The sequence below is a fragment of the Schistocerca gregaria genome, chromosome X (genome assembly GCF_023897955.1).
Source record: "Schistocerca gregaria isolate iqSchGreg1 chromosome X, iqSchGreg1.2, whole genome shotgun sequence".
In the NCBI taxonomy this organism is placed as follows: Eukaryota; Metazoa; Arthropoda; class Insecta; order Orthoptera; family Acrididae; genus Schistocerca; species Schistocerca gregaria.
In genome coordinates this window covers 92,434,719-92,455,766 of record NC_064931.1, presented here as the reverse complement: position 1 = coordinate 92,455,766, position 21,048 = coordinate 92,434,719, and the positions used below count along the sequence as shown (strand labels likewise).

General features: G+C 44.4%; 1 protein-coding gene and 1 non-coding gene across 2 annotated transcripts in view; one reads left to right on the top strand and one right to left on the bottom strand.

Moving 5' to 3' along the window:
* Positions 1-21,048, top strand: part of LOC126298679 (b(0,+)-type amino acid transporter 1) — a 634,347-nt gene that overhangs the window by 26,328 nt on the left and 586,971 nt on the right. The gene's annotated exons all lie outside the window — the stretch shown is intronic.
* On the bottom strand, positions 13,976-14,049 carry Trnas-acu (transfer RNA serine (anticodon ACU)). Its single transcript has one exon. It is a non-coding gene; the product is annotated as a tRNA-Ser (tRNA).

Here is a 21,048-nt window from a genome sequence, read left to right as displayed (position 1 = left end):
AGGGACATCCTGTAACAATCCAGGCAATTCCCCCTCCAAAAATTCGCGGTAAGCGTGCCCAGTCAGCCTTGGAGGTAGAACATGAGGTCCGAGTAAGTCATTCCCCACAATACCACACCAAATGTTTATGGAGAATTGATGTTGATATCCACGCACAATTCTCGCGCCAGCATTCTCGACAGCCCACTGGTGCATATTATGCGAATTGATTACACCCGCACGAGTAAACATGGCCTCATCTGTGAATAATATCCGCCGAATGAACATTGGATCATTCAAATGACGCTCTTGTAACCACTGGCAGAATTGCTGACAGCGAGGATAGTCTGCAGATGTCAATTCGTGCACTTTGTGCAGGTGAAATGGATGCAACTGTTGTCTCCGAAGCAACCGCCATACAGTAGATTGTGGAAGTCGTACAGCTGCACTAATTTGTCTCGTACTGATGGCTGGATCTTGGTCTACCAGGTCCAAAACATGTTCCTCGACGTTCACTGCATGCTCAATTGGTCGACCTGAATGTGGCCCAGGACGAATGCCATACTCCCGCATACGTCTGTCCACAGATACAAACGTCTGATGACTTGGTAACCGTCGTCTTGGAAACAGCTCACTGTACCTTCGTCTTGGTGCAAGTGCGTTTCCATCTGCTGCACCATACACAAGGTGCATATCAGCATACTCACTGTTTGAGTGCATCATGTGCACGAAACCTGTAGCCTTCCGACGATGAATGAACGACAGGAAGTACGTTTCCGTTACCAACAACATCAGCGCCATCTTCTGTACAGTAGGAGTAAACAGCAATTGCAAACACAAACAAACACTATTCATGCAGTTTCGAATCAACTGTTGGGAGATACGTATGTGCATTACGTACCAGAATATGGCATCCTGCTGCTTGCACTGACGTCGTTTTGATACGGACATGACTTTCGTATTTTAACGATAACTCTGGAATTAAACGTTTATGGAAAAACATTTATAGAACATTTTTGTCTTATATTTACCTCACAAATACACCCTTAAAATATTTACATGCATTTCTGAATCACCCTGTATATCGAGAGACAGCGACGAAGATAAAATTAGAGAGGTCGGAACTCAGACGGAGGCGTACCAGCAACCGCACTAATTCTTTCCCCCCAAAATATCTGACCTACACTGATCGGACAGGAGGCGAGGGAGGCGCTGGATATAATGTTCGGCCGGCAGTCGCTGAAGCGTGTGCGGGGAATTTGTGTCCCTACAATTCTTGTGGAAACGTGTTCCTGACGCAGCACGCTTTATTCTCACGGTAGACCGTCAATCGCCCCGTTTGGCGACTGGCGTCATTTCTGCAAACACTTGTGATAGTGCTGTCCGGCGGTTTTCGGTGTTGGATCATTGTCTCTGAGATACTCAAGGACCACCCTACACAGTGCAGACCTCGGGAAACACTAATTCTTGTGTCAATCTCCGATATGCACTGAAACATGTATCTTGCACCGATTATCATCTCACGTTCACAACCGGTTAAGACGTGATGTGCTGTCGTATTCACTACACAACTGTCTGAAATAGATTTATTTATTACGTTATAACCTATTACCTATAGTTTAAAAACACACTGTTTTCATTCTTAGAGAGATTATTACTATCAACAGCACTTGTTTCTATACAACGGAAACTGAGACAATATGCCGGGTGATCAAAAAGCCAGTATAAATTGGAAAACTTAAGAAACCACAGAGTAATGTAGATAGAGAGGTAAAAATTGACACACATGCTTGGAATGACATGGGGATTTATTAGAACCCCATATTGCTAGAAGCCTCCCCCCATGAACCATGGATCTTGCCGTTGGTGGGGAGGCTTGCGTGCCTCAGCGATACAGATGGCCGTACCGTAGGTGCAACCACAACGGAGGGTTATCTGTTGAGAGGCCAGACAAACGTGTGGTTCCTGAAGAGGGGCAGCAGCCTTTTCAGTAGTTGCAGGGGCAACAGTCTGGATGATTGACTGATCTGGCCTTGCAACATTAACCAAAACGGCCTTGCTGTGCTGGTATTGCGAACGGCTGAAAGCAAGGGGAAACTACAGCCGTAATTTTTCCCGAGGACATGCAGCTTTACTGTATGATTAAATGATGATGGCATCCTCTTGGGTAAAATATTCCGGAGGTAAAATAGTCCCCCATTCGGATCTCCGGGCTTCGACTACTCAGGAGGATGTCGTTATCAGGAGAAAGAAAACTGGCGTTCTACGGATCGGAGCGTGGAATGTCAGATCCCTTAATCGGGCAGGTAGGTTAGAAAATTTAAAAAGGGAAATGGATAGGTTAAAGTTAGATATAGTGGGAATTAGTGAAGTTCGGTGGCAGGAGGAACAAGACTTCTGGTCAGGTGACTACAGGGTTATAAACACAAAATCAAATAGGGGTAAAGCAGGAGAAGGTTTAATAATGAATAGGAAAATAGAAATGCGGGTAAGCTACTACAAACAGCATAGTGAACGCATTATTGTGGCCAAGATAGATACGAAGCCCACACCTACTACAGTAGTACAAGTTTATATGCCAACTAGCTCTGCAGATGATGAAGAAATTGAAGAAATGTACGATGAAATAAAAGAAATTATTCAGATAGTGAAGGGAGACGAAAATTTAATAGTAATAGGTGACTGGAATTCGAGTGTAGGAAAAGGGAGAGAAGGAAACATAGTAGGTGAATATGGATTGGGGCTAAGAAATGAAAGAGGAAGCCGCCTAGTAGAATTTTGTACAGAGCACAACTTAATCATAGCTAACACTTGGTTTAAGAATCATGAAAGAAGGTTGTATAGGTGGAAGAACCCTGGAGATACTAAAAGGTATCAGATAGATTATATAATGGTAAGACAGAGATTTAGGAACCAGGTTTTAAGTTGTAAGATATTTCCAGGGGCAGATGTGGACTCTGACCACAATCTATTGGTTATGACCTGTAGATTAAAACTGAAGAAACTGCAAAAATGTGGGAAATTAAGGAGATGGGACCTGGATAAACTGAAAGAACCAGAGGTGGTACAGAGTTTCAGGGAGAGCATAAGGGAACAATTGACAGGAATAGGGGAAAGAAATACAGTAAAAGAAGAATGGGTAGCTCTGAGGGATGTAGTAGTGAAGGCAGCAGAGGATAAAGTAGGTACAAAGACGAGGGCTGTAGAAATCCTTGGGTAACAGAAGAAATATTGAAATTAATTGATGAAAGGAGAAAATATAAAAATGCAGTAAATGAAGCAGGCAAAAAGGAATACAAACGTCTCAAAAATGAGATCGACAGGAAGTGCAAAATGGCTAAACAGGGATGGCTAGAGGACAAATGTAAGGATGTAGAAGCTTATCTCACTAGGGGTAAGATAGATACTGCCTACAGGAAAATTAGAGAGACCTTTGGGGAGAAGAGAACCACGTGTATGAATATCAAGAGCTCAGATAGCAGCCCAGTTCTAAGCAAAGAAGGGAAGGCAGAAAGGTGGAAGGAGTATATAGAAGGTTTATACAAGGGTGATGTTCTTGAGGACAATATTATGGAAATGGAAGAGGACGTAGATGAAGACGAAATGGGAGATACGATACTGCGTGAAGAGTTTGACAGAGCACTGAAAGACCTGAGTCGAAACAAGGCCCCCGGAGTAGACAACATTCCATTAGAACTACTGACGGCCTTGGGACAACCAGTCCTGACAAAACTCTACCAGCTGGTGAGCAAGATGTATGAGACAGGCGAAATACCCTCAGACTTCAAGAAGAATATAATAATTCCAATCCCAAAGAAAGCAGGTGCTGACAGATGTGAAAATTACCGAACTATCAGTTTAATAAGCCACGGCTGCAAAATACTAACGCGAATTCTTTACAGACGAATGGAAAAACTGGTAGATGCAGACCTCGGGGAGGATCAGTTTGGATTCCGTCGAAATGTTGGAACACGTGACGCAATACTGACCTTACGACTTATCTTAGAAGAAAGATTAAGAAAAGGCAAACCTACGTTTCTAGCATTTGTAGACTTAGAGAAAGCTTTTGACAATGTTGACTGGAATACACTGTTTCAAATTCTAAAGGGGGCAGGGGTAAATACAAGGAGCGAAAGGCTATTTATAATTTGTACAGAAACCAGATGGCAGTCATAAGAGTCGAGGGGCATGAAAGGAAAGCAGTGGTTGGGAAAGGAGTGAGACAGGGTTGTAGCCTCTCCCCGATGTTATTCAATCCGTATATTGAGCAAGCAGTAAAGGAAACAAAAGAAAAATTTGGAGTAGGTATTAAAATTCATGGAGAAGAAGTAAAAACTTTGAGGTTCGCCGATGACATTGTAATTCTGTCAGAGACGGCAAAGGACTTGGAAGAGCAGTTGAACGGAATGGACAGTGTCTTGAAAGGAGGATATAAGATGAACATTAACAAAAGCAAAACGAGGATAATGGAATGTAGTCAAATTAAATCGGGTGATGCTGAGGGAATTAGATTAGGAAATGAGACAATTAAAGTAGTAAAGGAGTTTTGCTATTTAGGAAGTAAAATAACTGATGATGGACGAAGTAGAGAGGATATAAAATGTAGACTGGCAATGGCAAGGAAAGCGTTTCTGAAGAAGAGAAATTTGTTAACATCGAATATAGATTTATGTATCAGGAAGTCGTTTCTGAAAGTATTTGTTTGGAGTGTAGCCATGTATGGAAGTGAAACATGGACGATAACTAGTTCGGACAAGAAGAGAATAGAAGCTTTCGAAATGTGGTGCTACAGAAGAATACTGAAGAGAAGGTGAATAGAGCACGTAACTAATGAGGAGGTATTGAATAGGATTGGGGAGAAGAGAAGTTTGTGGCACAACTTGACTAGAAGAAGGGATCGGTTGGTAGGACATGTTTTGAGGCATCAAGGGATCACAAATTTAGCATTGGAGGGCAGCGTGGAGGGTAAAAATCGTAGAGGGAGACCGAGAGATGAGTACACTAAGCAGATTCAGAAGGATGTAGGTTGCAGTAGGTACTGGGAGATGAAGCAGCTTGCACAGGATAGAGTAGCATGGAGAGCTGCATCAAACCAGTCTCAGGACTGAAGACAACAACAACATTGCTAGAAGCGTGAAAGATCTCTTGCGCGCGTTGTTTGGTGATGACCGTGTGCTCAGCCGCCACTTTCGTCATGCTTGGCCTCCCAGGTCGCCAGACCTCAGTCCGTGCGATTATTGGCTTTGGGGTTACCTGAAATCGCAAGTGCATTGTGATCGACCGACATCTCTAGGGGTACTGAAAGACAACTTCCGACGCAAATGCCTCACCATAACTCCGGACATGCTTTACAGTGCTGTTCACAACATTATTCCTATTGTTGAGGAATGACGGAGGACATATTTAGCATTTCCTGTAAAGAACATCATCTTTGCTTTGTCTTACTTTGTTGTGCTAATTATTGCTATTCTGATCAGATGAAGTGCCATCTGTCGAACATTTTTTGAACGTTTGTATTTTTTTGGTTCTAATTAAACCCCATGTAATTCCAAGCATGTGTCTCAATTTGTACTACTCTATCTACATTATTCCGTGATTTATTCAGTTTTCAAATTTATACTGATTCTTTAATCATCCGGTACATTATTACATCCACAATATACTAGTCCCCATCACCACAACTTTTTCTATTATTGAGAAAAACTACACCTACTTTCAAATCTAACTATATCTACCGCTATTATTTATTTGCAAATTTTTTCTCCTATTCGTCACTAATGCACACTATAACTAATTGAAAAAGGTTGTAAATGGTGATAACACCACTTCTTGACTGCCGCAATCCACAATGCACTCCTTCACTGCCCAGTCCGTAGGGACATTCTGTACGATTCCTTGGGCACTGCAGAGTCCGTTGTGATTACATCTGGCTCTTCGGCTGTCTGTCGGCACTCTTGTTGGGGACGACTTCCTGTTGCGATAGAGCATCCTACCAGTGAGGTTCGCAACCACCCCCGTTTCTAGTTCCCTGGGTAGCGAGATGCGATTCACCGCTGTGCTTCCTCTCTCGTGTTGTTACAATCGCCATTAATTCACTGTTGGTTGTTCGTCTGCCGGAACTGTTGACCTTAGCTGTCGTTGCTGTGTTGTTCTCGAGCTTCTGTCGCAACGTCCCACACTGCAGTAGGCAGCGGTTAAGAACATCGCATCACTCCTGTGGTGTACGGTTAGCGTGTTTGAGTAGTAAACAAGAATGTGCTCGGTCTCGGGTTCGAAATCCGCCCCAGATTACCTTTGGTATATAACCAGCACTGGCGGCGGAAGACTACCGGCATAAGATGTCACACTCATTCTGCCAACGGCCTTGTCAAAGAGGGCGGAGGCGCGGACAGATCTTCAGGGCACTGTATTGTCCTTGGGGTGGTAAATTGCCCCTAATGCCAGAAGAATCAGCAATGATCAACGGCATAAGGATGCAGAATTCAATGGAAACCATTGCATTAAAGACACATAACGTGTATCCACATACATGTGGCCTATAACTGCAAAAATGTCATGATGATCTCTCCATTGGCAAAGATTCGGGAATAGTCCTCCATTCGGATTCAAAAGGGGGAGGTGACCATGAGAAAAAGCATGAATAATCAAAGATAGAATAACCTTCTACGAGTAGGGGCGTGGAACGTCAAAAGCTTGAACGTGGTAGGGAAGTTAGAAATTCAGAAGTGAAATGCAAAGGTTGTTGTTGTCTTCAGTCCTGAGACTGGTTTGATACAGCTCTCCATGATACCCTATCCTGTGCAAGCTTCTTTATCTCCCAGTAGTTACTGCAACCTACATCCTTCTGAATCTGCTTAGTGTATTCATCTCTTGGTCTCCCTCTACGATTTTTACCCTCCACGCTGTCCATTGATGCCTCAAGACATGTCCTAGCAACCGGTCCCTTCTTCTTGTCAAGTTGTGCCACAAACTCCTCTTCTCCCCAATTCTATTCAGTACCTCCTCATTAGTTATGTGATCCACCCATCTAATCTTCAGCATTCTTCTGTAGCACCACATTTCGAAACCTTCTATTCTCTTCTTGTCCAAACTATTTATCGTCCATGTTTCACTTCCATACATGGCTACACTCCATACAAATACTTTCAGAAACGACTTCCTCACACTTAAATCTATACACGATGTTAACAAATTTCTCTCCTTCAGAAACGCTTTCCTTGCCATTGCCAGTTTACATTTTATACCCTTCGTACTTCGACCATCATCAGTTATTTTGCTCCCCAAATAGCAAAACTCCTTTACTACTCTAAGTGTCTCATTTCCTAACCTAATTCCCTCAGCTTCACCCGACTTAATTCGACAAAATTCCCTTATCCTCGTTTTGCTTTTGTTGATGTTCATCTTATATCCTCCTTTCAAGACACTGTCCATTCCGTTCAACTGCTCTTCCAAGTACTTTGCTGTCTCTGACAGAATTACAATGTCATCGGCGAAGCTAAAAGTTTTTATTTCTTCTCCATGGATTTTAATACCTACTCCAAATTTTTCTTTTGTTTCCTTTACTGCTTGCTCAATATACAGATTGAATAACATCAGGGACAGGCTACAAACCTGACTCACTCCCTTCCCAACCGCTGCTTCTCTTTCATGCCCCTCGACTCTTATAACCGCCATCTGGTTTCTGTACAAATTGTAAATAGCTTTTCGCTCCCTGTATTTTACCCCTGCCACCTTTAGAATTTGAAAGAGAGTATTCCAGTCAACATTGTCAAAAGCTTTCTCTAACTCTACAAATGCTAGAAACGTAGGTTTGCCTTTCCATAATCTATTTTCTAAGATAAGTCGTAGGGTCTGTATTGCCTCACGTCTTCCAACATTTCTGCGGAATCCAAACTGATCTTTCGCCGAGGTCGGCTTCCCCCAGTTTTTCCATTCGTCTGTAAATAATTCCACGTTAGTATTTTGCAGCTGTGGCTTATTAAACTGATAATTCGGTAATTTTCACATCTGTCAACACCTGCTTTCTTTGGTATTGGAATTATTATATTCTTCTTGAAATCTGAGGGTATTTCGCCTGTCTCATACATCTTGCTCACCAGATGGTAGAGTTTTGTCAGGACTGGCTCTCCCAAGGCCGTCAGTATTTCTAATGGAATGTTGTCTACTCCTGGGGCCTTGTTTCCACTCAGGTTTTCCAATGCTCTGTCAAACTCTTCACGCAGTATCGTATCTCCCATTTAATCTTCATTACAACCCCTTCCATTTCCGTAATATTGTCCTCAAGTACATCGCCCTTGTATACACCCTCTATATACTCCTTCCACCTTTCTGTTTTCCCTTCTTTGCTTAGAACTGGGTTTCTACCTGAGCTCTTGATATTCATACAAGTGGTTCTCTTTTCTCCAAAGATATCTCTAATTTTCCTGTAGGCAGTATCTGTCTTACCCCTAGTGATATATGCCTCTGCATCCTTCCATTTGTCCTCTAGCCATCCCTGCTTAGCCATTTTACGCTTCCTGTCGATCTCATTTTTGAGACGTTTGTATTTCTTTTTGCCTGCTTCATTTACTGCGTTTTTATATTTTCTCCTTTCATCAATTAAATTCAATATTTCTTCTGTTACGCAAGGATTTCTACTAGCCCTCGTCTTTTTACCTACTTGATCCTCTGCTGCCTTCACTACATCATTCCTCAGAGCTCCCCATTCTTCTTCTACTGTATTTCTTTCCCCCATTCCTGTCAATTATTCCCTTATGCTCTCCCTGAAACTCTGTACCACATCTGGTTCTTTCAGTTTATCCAGGTCCCATCTCCTTAAATTCCGACCTTTTTGCAGTTTCTTCAGTTTTAATCTACAGTTCATAACGAACAGATTGTGGTCAGAATGCACATCTGCCCCTGGAAATGTCTTACAATTTAAAACCTGGTTCCTAAATCTCTGTCTAACCATTATATAATCTATCTGATACCTTCTAGTATCTCCAGGATTATTCCATGTATACAACCTCCTTTTATGATTCTTTAACCAAGTGTTAGCTATGATTAAATTATGCTCTGTGCAAAATTCTACCAGACGGCTTCCTCTTTCATTTCTCTCCCCTAATCCATACTCACCCACTATGTTTCCTTCTCTCCCTTTTCGTATTCTCGAATTCCAGTCACCCATGACTATTAAATGTTCGTCTCCCTTCACTACCTGAATAATTTCTTTTATCTCATCATACATTTCATCAATTTCTTCATCATCTGCAGAGCTAGTTGGCATATAAACTTGTACTACTGTAGTAGGCATGGGCTTCGTGTCTATCTTGGCCACAATAATGCGTTCACTATGCTGTTGGTAGTAGCTTACCCGCACTCCTATTTTTTTATTCATTATTAAACCTACTCCTGCATTACCCCTATTTGATTTTGTATTTATAAACCTGTATTCACCTGTCCAAAATTCTTGTTCCTCCTGCCACCGAACTTCACTAATTCCCACTATATCTAACTTCAACCTCTCCATTTCCCTTTTTAAATTTTCTAACCTACCTGCTCGATTAAGGGATCTGACATTCCACGCTCCGATCCGTAGAACGCCAGTTTTCTTTCTCCTGATAACGACGTCGTGTTGAGTACTCCCCGCCCGGAGATCCGAATGGGGGACTATTTTACCTCCGGAATATTTTACCCTAGAGGACGCCATCATCATTTAACTATACAGTAAAGCCAAGGATATATATATATATATATATATATATATATATATATATATATATATATATATATATACTCCTGGAAATGGAAAAAAGAACACATTGACACCAGTGTGTCAGACCCACCATACTTCCTCCGGACACTTCGAGAGGGCTGTACAAGCAATGATCACACGCACGGCACAGCGGACACACCAGGAACCGCGGTGTTGGCCGTCGAATGGCGCTAGCAGCGCACCATTTGTGCACCGCCGCCGTCAGTGTCAGCCAGTTTGCCGTGGCATACGGAGCTCCATCGCAGTCTTTAACACTGGTAGCATGCCGCGACAGCGTGGACGTGAACCGTATGTGCAGTTGACGGACTTTGAGCGAGGGCGTATAGTGGGCATGCGGGAGGCCGGGTGGACGTACCGCCGAATTCCTCAACACGTGGGGCGTGAGGTCTCCACAGTACATCGATGTTGTCGCCAGTGGTCGGCGGAAGGTGCACGTGCCCTTCGACCTGGGACCGGACCGCAGCGACGCACGGATGCACGCCAAGACCGTAGGATCCTACGCAGTGCCGTAGGGGACCGCACCGCCACTTCCCAGCAAATTAGGGACACTGTTGCTCCTGGGGTATCGGCGAGGACCATTCGCAACCGTCTCCATGAAGCTGGGCTACGGTCCCGCACACCGTTAGGCCGTCTTCCGCTCACGCCCCAACATCGTGCAGCCCGCCTCCAGTGGTGTCGCGACAGGCGTGAATGGAGGGACGAATGGAGACCTGTCTTCCAACAGGACAATGCACGTCCGCATGTATCCCGTGCCACCCAACGTGCTCTAGAAGGTGCAAGTCAACTACCCTGGCCAGCAAGATCTCCGGATCTGTCCCCCATTGAGCATGTTTGGGACTGGATGAAGCGTCGTCTCACGCGGTCTGCACGTCCAGCACGAACGCTGGTCCAACTGAGGCGCCAGGTGGAAATGGCATGGCAAGCCGTTCCACAGAACTACATCCAGCATCTCTACGATCGTCTCCATGGAGAATAGCAGCCTGCATTGCTGCGAAAGGTGGATATACACTGTACTAGTGCCGACATTGTGCATGCTCTGTTGCCTGTGTCTATGTGCCTGTGGTTCTGTCAGTGTGATCATGTGATGTATCTGACCCCAGGAATGTGTCAATAAAGTTTCCCCTTCCTGGGACAATGAATTCACGGTGTTCTTATTTCAATTTCCAGGAGTATTTATATATATATATATATATATATATATATATATATATATATATATAGTAGGGGTCTGTGAAGTCAAATGGAAAGAAGGCACGGATTTCTCATCGGATGAGTACAGGGTAATATCAGCAAAAGCAGAAAATGGTACAACGGGAGTGGGATTCGTTATGGATAAAAAGATAGGGCACAGAGTGTGTCGCTGTGAACAGTCAGTGATGGGGTTGTACTTATCAGAATCGACAGAAAACCAACACAGACAACGATAGTTCAAGTATAAATGCCGACGTCAAAAGTTGAGGGTTAAGAGATCGAAAAAGTGCATTAGGATATTGAACGGGTAACACACAACGTAAAGGGAGATGAAAATCTAATAGCCATGGGGGACTGTAATGCAGTTGTAGGGGAAAGAGTGGAAGAACGGGTTACAGGAGAATATGGGCCTGGGACAAGGAATGACGAAGGAGAAGGACTAATTGAGATCTGTAATAAATTTCAGCTACTAATTGCATTACAAGAGGAGGAGGATACCTAGAAAAGGCCTGGTGATATCGGAAGATTTCAGTTAGGTTACAATCATTGTCAGACAGAGATTCCGAAATCAGATACTGGACTGTAAGGCTTACCCAGGAGCAGATATAGACTCGAATCATAATGCAGTAGTGATGAAGAATAGGCTGAAGTTTAAGAGATTATTCAGGAAGAATCAATACGCAAAGAAGAAGGATACAGAAGTACTAAGGAACGACGAGATACGCTTGAAGTTCTCTAAGGCTATACATACAGCAATAACGAATAGCCCAGTAGGCAGTACAGTTGAAGAGGAATGGGCATCTCTAAACAGGGCTGTCACAGAGGTTGGAAAGAAAAACGTGGGTACAAAGAATGTGGCTGCGAAGAATCCATGGCTAACAGAAGAAATATTTCATTTGATCGATGAAATAAGAAAGTACAAAAACGTTCAGGAAAATTTCAGAAATGCGGAAATACAAGTTGCTGAGGAATGAAATAAACAGTAAGTTTAGGGAAGCTAAGACGAAATGGCTGCATGAAAAATGTGAAGAAATCGAAAAAGAAGTACTTCTCGGAAGGACTGACTCAGCAGATAGGAAAATCAAAATAACCTTCGGTGAAATTAAAAGCAATGGTGATAATATTAAGAGTGCAATGGGGATTCCCCTATTAAGTGCAGAGGAGAGAGCGGACAGGTGAAAAGAGTACATTGAAGGCCTCTATGAGGGGGAAGATTTGTCTGACGTAAATTTCAAATTTGTGGAAAGTTCCTATGGGACCAAACTGCTGATGTTATCGGTCTCTAGGCTTACACACTACATAATCTAACTTAAACTAGCTTACGCTAAGGACAACACACACACCAATGCCCGAGGAAGGACTCGAACCTCCGACGGAGAAAGCCGCGCGAACCGTGGCAAGACGCGTAAGATCGCTAGGCTACCCCGCGCGGCTTTGTTTGACGTGATAGAAAAAAAGAAACAAAAGGCGATTAGAAGAGATAGGTGATCCAGTACTAGAATCAGAAATTAAGAGAGCTTTGGAGGACTTAAGATCAAATAAGGCAGGCGGGATGGATAAAATTCCATCAGAATTTCATTGAGGGAAGTAGCATAAATGAGAACAGCGAGAAATTTAACATGAGGACTGATGGTCAAAAAAAGTATATGAATTTAGGAAGTATATTACCTAGGCAGTAAAATAACCCATGACGGACTGAGCAAGGAGGACACCAAAAGCAGACTAGCACTGGAAAAAAGGGCATTCCTGACCAGAAGTCTACTAATATGAAACAAAGGCCTTAATTTGAGGAATAAAGTTCTGAGAATGTACGTTTGGAGCACAGGATTTTATGGTACTGAAACATGGACTGAGGGAAAAACGGAACAAAAGGGAATCCAAGCATTTGAGATGTGGTGCTATAGACAAATGTTGAATATTAGGTGGACTGATAAGGTGAGGAACGAGGAGGTTCTGCGCAGAATCGGAGAGGACAGGAGCATGTTGAAAACACTGATAAGGAGAAGGGACAGGATGATAGGAAATCTAGTAAGATATCGGGGAATGACTTCCATGGTACTCGAAGGAGCTGTAGAAGGCAAAAACTGCAGAGGAAGACAGAGACTGGAATACGTTCCGCAAATAATTGATGACGAAGGCTACAAGTGCTACTCTGGGATGAACAGAATGGCACAGGTGAGAAATTCGTGGCGGGCCGCATCAAACCAGTCAAAAGACTGATGACTCAGAAAAAAAAAGCATCGGTAATATTGTCCATGATCTATCATTCTGACTCGCAATGCAGTATCTCCGCGACATCGAGTCTTCCGTGCCGATTCAGTTGCTGCTGATCAGTATCAACAGAGTCTGGATACAGCGGATATTCCTACATAGTATGTTCTCGTGTGCCTTATTCATCAAAGGCACATTCGAAGGTTTGTCTGCAACCAGTTCGATGCCAGGAGGTGTTGTAAGCCACATGGCTCATCGTTCGCAACTCGTGGTCTAGTGGCTAGCGTTGCTGCCTCTTAATCACGGGGTCCCGGGTTCGATTCCCGGCCGGCGCGGGGATTTTCTCCTCTCGGGGACTGGGTGTTTGTCTTGTCCGCATAATTTCATCATCATTCGTGAAAGTGGGGAGATTTGACTGTGTAAAGACTGGGAAATTGTACGAACACTGATAACCGCGCAGTTGAGCGCCCCACATCATCATCACATGACGCGTCAAGGAGTGTGTGAGGCATCTTTATGGATTTAGTTGCCTCATTCCCTATCCCTGATTTATGTTTGGGAGAAAACAATATTCTGGCCTGTCTTGCTTATTTCTTCAATATGTGCACTATAATTTTTTGCTCGTCCAAGAGGCTGCATAGGAATCTCGTGACGGACGTTTTTCTTATAGACCTGTTGCATAATTTCAAGATCGAGTTTCTTAAAAGGTTCACTTTCAACAACATACACATGGTCTTTTAAGGTGCAACGGAAAATATAACTTAATGTAAATAGAAGGTGGATAACTGCTTTCAGCTGCTAGGGGACATCAAGCGGAATCAGTGGTGACGCGCGAAAACGTGTACCAGACCGGGATTCGAACCCGGGACTCCTGCTTAGTAGGCAGGTGCGATAACCACTGCGCCATCCGGGTCACAGTGTTATCGCGTAGATGAGTATTATCTTATATCGTGTAGATGAGTATTATCATAGAGACCTTGATGTAATGTGAGATTTTGTTGCGATTTTTAACAAAATGGAGATATGTGACTACCTAAGATCAAACTATGACTTCTATGTGCAAGGACACTACCACGGAAACAGCAGAGTGATTTTAAATTGCGATAAGACAGGTGAGAGTGACTATTCATCATGGATGAGCTCCAACTGTAGAGTAAAGATGTATTATAAATTTGTATGTCTAGCCAAAAGCCGCGGAGCGAACGAGGTTCATGTAACCTCCTTATCGATTTTTTAAAGTGTCCTGATATGCGTCTATGAAAAAACTTTTACATCTTACTCAGCTGAAGGATATAGTACCGGATGTTTCAAAATGAATATCAAAGTTTTAAGTCCTTGTAGAATTTATTACGTTCAACTGACAAACTAAAAAAAAATTAATGAAAGAGCAACTTAGTTTTTCTTACACGTGTTCGGTGTGAGCAACATTCGTCACATAGTGCACATCTAGTCGATCGGCGAGGTCTTCCCAAGTCTTGAGCATTGTGTCTTCAGTAATTGTTGCAACAATTGCTTAATCCTGTAGATCAGCTGGTAGCGGAGGCACGTACACATGATCCTTGATGAACCCCCAAAGGTAAAAGTCGCATGGCGTCAGATCATGTGAATGTGGAGACCCTGCGAAACCTCTGTCGCTCGGCCCCTTGCGGCAAATCAAGTGGTCGCGTACAACGTCGTTTAACAAGTCACGTACTGAATTATGCCAGTGAGTAACCATCTCGCTGTCAAATGAAGTTCTGTGGTTCAATTCCTTCCAACACAGGAAACAGCCATAGTTCTAGAGCATCAAGATAAGAAATACCAGTTACAGTTGCTTCACCGAAAAAGGAAGTCCCATGAACTTTCCGCCGGGACATGGCATACATAATAAATAGTTTAGAGGAGTCTCGTTGCAACTGTATCGTCTCATGGGGATTTTCTGACCTTCAGATGTGCACACTATGTCTGTTCACATTTCCACTTAAGGGTCATGTCGATTCATCGCAGAAGACGACAAGATCCAGAAAATCTTCCCTAGTCGCTGTCTTTGCTACTATCGCGTTCAAACAGAAGACACAGGAAACAGTACACGTGAAGAGGTAGATAAACAAAACCACTTGAGTTGCTCTTTCATTCAAGGCATTAATTATAATTGTAATTTGAATGCTATAAATGCTACAAGGCCTTAAGACGCTGAGATTCATTTTGAAACAACTGATATAACTAGACTTGAAGCCACGATCGGTAACTTCAGAGTGGACATGTGTTAGGTCCTGTGGAAGACTGTACTAACAGTACTAATAGTATTTACAGGGTGCACCGCTGTACTTTGTACCAGTCGCTTCCGTATGGTGACAAGCAACGAATAACTTACAGAACGGAAAGTTAACTTGCTTACAAGCAAACCTTCCTGTTTATCATAAGTGAGACAAGATTATAAAGTGTATTTTGTCTGCGTTAGTTTCAATTATTGGCCTGTAAACTATGCGGAGGTTGTTAATGCAAAAATGATACAAGCATTATACATAAGCCTTATATCAAAGTTGGAGAAACATCTTTTTATCACTCTATGGTACTGGTCTCCACAATACCATCAAATGTAGATGCTGATGAATTAGGATTGATTCCCATGAATAATATTGCAACATAGGTCTTAAGAGAAAGAATCAATGTATCAACAGACATGAACGATACCACATTAAAGAAATTTCTCCTTTTAGCACACTTCATGTGTTATGTGTACGAAAAAGAAAACTGGAAATGGAAGAGGTCGAAGTCAAAAAATAACAGCTGGAGTATAAAGCGAAAACAACTAACATGAAGGAGGAATATAAATTGCAACTGGAATAAGAAGAAACCATTGCGGCTTTGCAGGCACGGCTGAAATACACTCCTGGAAATGGAAAAAAGAACACATTGACACCGGTGTGTCAGACCCACCATACTTGCTCCGGACACTGCGAGAGGGCTGTACAAGCAATGATCACACGCACGGCACAGGAACCGCGGTGTTGGCCGTCGAATGGCGCTAGCTGCGCAGCATTTGTGCACCGCCGCCGTCAGTATCAGCCAGTTTGCCGTGGCATACGGAGCTCCATCGCAGTCTTTAACACTGGTAGCATGCCGCGACAGCGTGGACGTGAACCGTATGTGCAGTTGCTCCTGGGGTATCGGCGAGGACCATTCGCAACCGTCTCCATGAAGCTGGGCTACGGTCCCGCACACCGTTAGGCCGTCTTCCGCTCACGCCCCAACATCGTGCAGCCCGCCTCCAGTGGTGTCGCGACAGGCGTGAATGGAGGGACCGAATGGAGACGTGTCGTCTTCAGCGATGAGAGTCGCTTCTGCCTTGGTGCCAATGATGGTCGTATGCGTGTTTGGCGCCGTGCAGGTGGGCGCCACAATCAGGACTGCATACGACCGAGGCACACTGGGCCAACACCCGGCATCATGGTGTGGGGAGCGATCTCCTACACTGGCCGTACACCTCTGGTGATCGTCGAGGGGACACTGAATAGTGCACGGTACATCCAAACCGTTATCGAACCCATCGTTCTACCATTCCTAGACCAGCAAGGGAACTTGCTGTTCCAACAGGACAATGCACGTCCGCATGTATCCCGTGCCACCCAACGTGCTCTAGAAGGTGTAAGTCAACTACCCTGGCCAGCCAGATCTCCGGATCTGTCCCCCATTGAGCATGTTTGGGACTGGATGAAGCGTCGTCTCACGCGGTCTGCACGTCCAGCACGAACGCTGGTCCAACTGAGGCGCCAGGTGGAAATGGCATGGCAAGCCGTTCCACAGGACTACATCCAGCATCTCTACGATCGTCTCCATGGGAGAATAGCAGCTTGCATTGCTGCGAAAGGTGGATATACACTGTACTAGTGCCGACATTGTGCATGCTCTGTTGCCTGTGTCTATGTGCCTGTGGTTCTGTCAGTGTGATCATGTGATGTATCTGACCCCAGGAATGTGTCAATAAAGTTTCCCCTTCCTGGGACAATGAATTCACGGTGTTCTTATTTCAATTTCCAGGAGTGTATAAATGCTAAGAGTGACGAAAATTCGCGCATGCGAATAAATTTGTAAATAAACTGGCGCTCAGTGAGATAAGAATGTACAATGATGCCCCCGCTGCATTGCAGGCAGAGGCAGAAGACCTAACCAGTTTCATGTCAGGGTCACATAATCTCGTGACGAAGACATCTTGCAGCGGTGCGCCAGCGACGAGGCGAGTTACCTGCATGGCTTGTACTAGAGATCTGGCCATCCCAGCAACACAAGTGCACACTGCTGCAGTGGCAGGCTGTCTTCGATGTGTCCAGGAGCACTCCAGTTAGGCCTTCGAAACCTGCAAGTTGACCTTAGCGAATTCTATATTATTGGTTCATCCTGTCCTCCGTGAACAGATGGCACTTTTTTTCGATGATAGCCAGTTTGTTGTAATCGCAGTGGTCATCTGGAGCTCGGCAGCCACTAGGCTTCTTATCGGGAGGTCCATCTCCACAGCAAAAGAATTGGAGTGCATTTGATAGTGAACTACCTGCTATATACCTCCTTGTCAAAAAATTTTTGACAATACTTGCAAGGTGTGAAGTTCAAAATCTACACAGATCACAAACTCTTAACTTCACTTTTTCAACGATTTCTGTGTTAAAGGCCCTACGTCAGGTACGTTACGCGGAATTTATTCCATATCCGTCCGCAGCTCGTGGTCGTGCGGTAGCGCTCTCGCTTCACGCGCCACGGTTCCCGGGTTCGATTCCCAGCGCGGTCAGGGATTTTCTCTGCCTCGTGATGGCTGGGTGTTGTGTGTTGTCCTTAGGTTAGTTAGGTTTAAGTAGTTCTCAGTTCTAGGGGACTGATGACCATAGATGTTAAGTCCCATACTGCTCAGAGCCATTTATTCCATATCCCGGGGACCTACAATGCTGTCGCGGACTACTTGCCACGCAGTTGAATAGTTTTGACGTGTATCGACTGGGCAGCTGCCGCAACAGATCAACAATCGGACGTATTTTTGCAACAAGAGCGCCTCTATCCTGCAACTAACAGTTTGAAACTTGAATATGTGGAATTACAGGGTTCTCAATGCCGCTTTTGGTGCGACACATCTCGCAATATGTCGCGACCTCTTATTCGATTCCGTTGGAGACGGGCCGTCTTTGATGTTTTACACGTCTTGTTGCATCTTGGCGTTAACGCTTTGACCAGGTTAGCTGGCTCCAAAGTGGTACGATCGGGAGTATGGAAGGACTGTGCACGAAGTTGCCTTCCCCGGCAGAAAAGTGAAGTAGGACGTCACACGACTTCTCCCGTGGACTCTTCCCCTTCATCTTCAGGTCGATTAGTTCACACTCACGTTGACATCGTAGGACCTCTTCCGAATTAATACTCCTGACAGGTTACAAGCATCTGCGAACTAAGAGCTACCATCCCTGTAGTAATGGAATGATAGAACGTATGGAACGTACCGTTGTTTCACTGGCCTGTCACGGTGAAGCACGGACGGCTGCCCTATCTATGGTTTTGTTGGGACTACACAGTACGTTAAAAGAGGATATTGGATGCTCTGCGCCAAATTACTCTACGGCGAGGGCTTAAAGGCCACGGGAGAATTTTTCGCCTCATTCCCCCTGCACGATTGGGAAACTGGTGAATATGGTCAGTTTCTGCAAAAATTACAAGCTTTCATGCGCTTGCTGTATCCTCTTCCTCCGCTGCGGCATCGATCTCGACCATTCTTTATTCCCAAAGGCATTTTCACCTGTGCTAAGGTTTGGATCAGGGATGACGCCGTCAGGTCTCCATTGAGCCCTCTTCGTTACGGTCCATTCGCTGTGATCTCCCGCAACAACAAGACCTTCGTCATTGATAAAAATGTCACAGTCTCAGCTGACCACCCTAAGTGAGCATTTACCGAAATGCAGCAGCCACCTTGACTCGTGGAATCTCCAGCCAGCCTGCCTCAGCCATCCTCCGTCCTCCACCCTACGAACCCCAGACACGTTCCGGCAGATATAACAAGTATGTTTTCCCTTGGGTCCGGGAGGATCCGGGCTTCCGTACCGACAAGGTCTCTTAAACTTGTGTTCGAGCATAGCTCTGCCAAATGGAGTGGGCGGGGTGGCGGGGGAGGGGGCTAATGTGGCGTGTGCAACGCGTGCAGTGATCAACGGCCGAGGACAGGTCGAAAAGTAGTTACGAGTATAAATGGTTCAAATGCGTCTGAGCACTATGGGACTTAACTTCTGAGGTGAGCAGTCCCCTAGAACTTACAACTACTCAAACCTAACTAACCATGGACATCACACACATACATGCTCGAGGCAGGATTCGAACCTGCGACCGTAGCGGTCGCTCGCCTCCAGACTGTAGCGCCTAGAACCGAAGGCCAACCCGGCGGCTAGTTACAAGTACACATTACATGTATGTTATGTCTTTAAACTAATAATCACCGCTGGATAGCTAACTGTGTTATGATGCTTGCTATACAGGGTGGTCCATTGTTCGTGACCGGGCCAAATATCTCACGAAATAAGTGTCAAACGAAAAAACTACAAAGAACGAAACTTGTCTAGCCTGAAGGGGGAAACCAGATGGCGCTGCCATAGGTCAAACGAATATCAACAGCGTTGTATTAAATAGGAACCACCAGTTTATATTACATATTCGTGTCGTACGTAAAGAAATATGAATGTTTTAGTTGGACCACTTTTTTCCCTTTGTAATAGGTGGCGCTGTAATAGTCACAAACATATAGCTCACAATTTTAGACAAACAGTTGGTAACAGGTCGGTTTTTTAAATTAAAATGCAGAACGTAGGTACATTTGAACATTTTATTTCGGTTATTCCAATGTGATACATGTACCTTTGGGAACTTATCATTTCTGAGAACGCATGCTGTTACAGCGTGATTACCTGTAAATACCTCATTAATGCAAGAAATGCTCAAAATTATGTCCGTCAACCTCAATGCATTTGGCAATACGTGTAACGACATTCCTCTCAACAGCGAGTAGTTCGCCTTTCGTAATGTTCGCACATGCATTGACAATGCGCTGAAGCATGCTGTCAGGCGTTGTCGGTGGATAACGATAGCAAAAATCCTTCAACTTTTCCCACAGAAAGAAATGCGGGGACGTCAGATTCGGAGAACGTGCGGGCCATGGTAAGGTGCTTCGACGACCAATCCACCTGTCATGAAATATGCTATTCAATGTCGCTTGGAATACTGGAATTCTCTCTTTCAAATTCTGAATGTGTCAAGGGTAAAATACAGGGAGAGAAAGGCTATTTACAATTTACCGCTTCAACCGCACGCGAGCTATGTGCTCGACATCCATCATGTTGGAAGTACATCGCCATTCTGTCATGCAGTGAAACATCTTCTAGTAACATCGGTAGATCACTATTTAGGAAATCAGCATACATTGCACCATTTAGATTGCTATCTATAAAATGGCGGCCACTTATCCTTACTACCACAATGCCGCACCATACTTTAACCCGCAAAGGTCGCTGATGTTCCACTTGTCGCAGCCATCGTGGGTTTTCCGTTGCCCAATAGTGCATATTATGCCGGTTTACGTTACCGCTGTTGGTGAATGACGCTTCGTCACTAAATAGAAAGCGTGCAAAAAATCTGTCATCGCCCGGTAATTTCTCTTCTGCCCAAAAAAAAATGGCTCTGAGCACTATGCGACTCAACTTCTGAGGTCATCAGTCACCTAGAACTTAAAACTAATTAACCCTAACTAACCTAAGGACGTCACACACGTCCATGCCCGAGGCAGGATTCGAACCTGCGACCGTAGCGGTCGCTCGGTTCCAGACTGTAGCGCCCAGAACAGCACGGCCACTCCGTCTTGCGCCCAGTGGCAGAACTGTACACGACGTTCGAAGTCGTCGCCATGCAATTTCTGG